This window comes from Mauremys mutica, chromosome 12 (assembly GCF_020497125.1).
Source record: "Mauremys mutica isolate MM-2020 ecotype Southern chromosome 12, ASM2049712v1, whole genome shotgun sequence".
Classification (NCBI taxonomy): domain Eukaryota; kingdom Metazoa; phylum Chordata; order Testudines; family Geoemydidae; genus Mauremys; species Mauremys mutica.
The window spans coordinates 53824773-53828092 of NC_059083.1; the positions used below are offsets into that span (position 1 = coordinate 53824773).

Consider the following 3320-nt stretch of genomic DNA (forward strand, 5'->3'; position numbering starts at 1 on the left):
GCATAGATGGCTCGGGGGTCCTGGACCAGATGGATGATGTGGACACAAAGAGCGGGTAGAGCGCCTCCAGCTGGAAGAACCTGATGACCTTCAGTGCCATGTGGCTGTAGATGACACAGGCCCCCACCACATTCCCGAAGGGGCTGGTGCTGCAGCGAGCCTGGCACTCTGTGGACATCATGATGTCCCTGCTCTGGAAGGCCTTCTTATCAAAGAATCCAACCATTGCACTGAATCCTCAGTGGAGATCGGAGAAAAGACCCCACCCCTTTGTGGGAGCCATCTGCCGGACCTTTTCACACTCTTCTGCCTTCTGGGACTCCTGGTGACTGACCTCCCAGTCCCAACACCATTTGGGGACATGCAAACCTCCTAGATGGAAAAGGCTCCATATCCCATTGTCTGCCCCCCTGAGCCAGCCAGTCTCCCTGACCTGAGTCTGGATGGGAAATGCTGCCTGACAGAGAACCAAGCCAGCCAGTCCCAACTCATTTTTTCTGGCTCATGTCCTTTTTCTCCACAATAGCCTCACCAGCACCCTCCTTTTAGGCCCCTGGACATCCTTGCTCCTTAGCTATAAATCAGGGAGTTGGGCATGGTGGCGATGACGCTATAGAAGATGGAGACCGTCTTGCCCCGGTCCTGCGAGGAGCTGGATGGAGGCTGTGCATACATGGAAATGGCCGCGCCGTAGAAGAGCAAGACCACGGCCAGGTGGGAGACACAGGTGTTGAAGGCCTTCAGCTTGCCCTGGGCTAAGCGAATCCTCAGCACTGTGGTGACAATGTAGCTGTAGGAGACCTGGATGAGGCCCAGCGGCACCACCAGGAAGAGACCACTGACAGCAAATGCCTGGGCCTCATTGACAGAGGTGTCGACACAGGCCAGCTTGAGCAGGGCTAGCACCTCATAGAAGAAGTGGTTGACTAAGTTCTGGTCGCACTGGGGCAGCTGCACGGTCAGAATAGTCTGCAGGACGGAGGCAGCGACTCGTGATGATTGTGTAGTGCAGCGGCTGGCAGATGGCAATGTAGTGATCGTAGGCCATGAATGACATTGTTGCAGAAAAGTTGTTTTGTGGCACTTAGTGACAAAGGAGGCTCCATATGCCAGGACATGAAAGTGTCCTAGAAAACTAGATCTGTGACAGTTGGTGGGAGTAATAGGATCCAAATGCCAAGAAATGGATTTGTCATTGAAAATTGATGCATAGATTGAAAGCTCTTTCCAACAGGGACTTTTTTTTTTTATTATTTCTGCAGGTCCTGTGACTGTGTCTCCTAACTATGACTCCAGTTTTATTCTCATCCATAAGAATAATATGCCGAGAAATTAAATCATAGAGCAGTGGATCTGTGGCAATCGATGGCAGTAATAAGATACTGTAACAGCCCCCCACTCCGCCTGCCTCCCGAGAGCCCTCTCATGGCCAGGTTAGGTCTGTGGTGGCTAGCCTCTCTCTGTCCTCTTCAGGACTCCTTAAGAAATCCACACAGTCTGTCTCATGGCTAACAGCAGCCCTGCCTCAGGTTCATTCAATAACAGAAACAGTTGAAAACAATCCTCCAGGTCCCAAAAGAAAGTCCATCACAGCAACACAAAAGTTTATATTCAGCTTTGGGGTCTTCTACCACACCCAGGGCTCCTCTTCTGTCCCAGTCACCACTTCATAAAGCCACCACTCCCAACCCTTCTGAGCTGGAGCTCAACTTCACAGCTTCCACCTCCTGTTCCCTTCCCCACCGGCTCTTTATCAGGAACACACTTTGACTGTCCGGCCTTGGTTAAACATGTTGCAGGAGCCCATTTAAAATGAAGTGGCAATAAACATGAAGTGGGAAATTAACACCTCTGCAGTTGTCAGACAATGGAAGGTAAGTAGACAGCAGGGTGTGTTACAAATTGTTGTAATGGGCCTGTAATGGTCCCTCCCTCTTCCGCTCAGAGGGAGGCCACTCACGGTGGTCCTTCTGGCCAGGACCAGAGTCTGCAGGACAGCCCCAAGCCCACAATAGGGCTGTGTAATCAATAGTTCTAGTCAGGCTTTAGCCTGGTTTTGGGTGGCCCAAGCTGTCAGCCCTTAAACAGAGTCTATCAGGGCTGGCTTTGGCCTTGGCGGAGCTCAGCCAGCCAGCAAAAAAACAGTCTTAGGTGAGCTGGCCTGGCTTGAGGAGGTTCAGGTGGCCAGTAAGCAAAGCAGTCTCAGGGCTGGCTTCAGCCTGAGCGGGGCTCAGGCAGCCAGTAAAAAAACAGTCTATAAGGGAGCTGCTCAGGGAGGCTCCTCTTCAGGGCTGGGTCTTCTCTGAACAGTGTAGGGAGTCAGCCACCCTGGGGTGGGGTCATAGGGGGACGTGGGCCCACCCTACTCCACCATGTCCCAGCGCAGGGCCCTGGCAGGGGCAGGATTGTCTGCTCCTGTGTTGGTGGGGATCCAGCTGCAACATGCCGACTGAGCCACCCTTGTCTCAGCAGACAGCTGCTCCATGGCTGCCCGTGGCCACTTCCTGCCAGCCCGCGGTTTGTTACCTCTAGCTTCCAGGCCTCTTCCGGCTCATCAGGGTACACAGCGGCAGGCACGCTGGGCCAGTCTTGTCGGCATCTGAGGCTCAGGAACAGTCAGGCAAATGTTCCTTTCAGGGATGTTACCAAATAGGCAGAGCATCCTTCTCCTCCACCGGCTCTCTCCCAAATGTGCTGCTGAGCTGGCCTTTTATACTTCCAGCCATGCCCTGATGCTTCCGGTGAGGTGGGCAGGGAAATCTAGGATCCACCCTCCAAGGGAAGTGTAATGGTGCCTCCCTCTCCTGCTCGGCGCGAGGAAACTCGGCCTCACTACAGGTCATAAAACCAGAGTCTCAGTTAAGTCCAGGCTTTTGAGTGTCCAGAATGTCACAGCCCCAAGGACCCCCTCACTCAGGGGGTCCCATGGGGAGGCAGATCAGCCTTGTATGTTGATAATGCTGGTGCAGGCATTGCAAAGCATGTCGGGAATGGTCAAAGGTGTGAGAGTGGAGTGAAAGATTCTTTTACAGGTTGCGAGAGGCCAAAGATGGAGGGAGAGAGCAGAGAACAGGTTAACTCAACTCCAGCCCAAATCCACAGCAGACATCTGACTCTCGGCTGCCGGCCAAGAAAGACAGGGACCTATTCCACCCCAAACAGCCATGAGAAAAGAAGATTCAGCTGAACAGAACCACAGGAGGTGCAAAAATGAGCAAGACAGTGAAGGCCAGTGCGGGAGGGCAGGGAGACAATCGTTTTCACTTCCCTGTGGCTGGTGTGTTTTGGGAAAGCTGAGAAAGCCACGGAAGACCAGTTTG

The 3320-nt window shown here is 53.3% G+C and overlaps 1 pseudogene; it reads right to left on the reverse strand.

Moving 5' to 3' along the window:
* Positions 1-238: 238 nt before the first annotated feature.
* LOC123346980 lies at positions 239-1057 on the reverse strand (annotated as a pseudogene).
* Positions 1058-3320: the final 2263 nt, after the last annotated feature.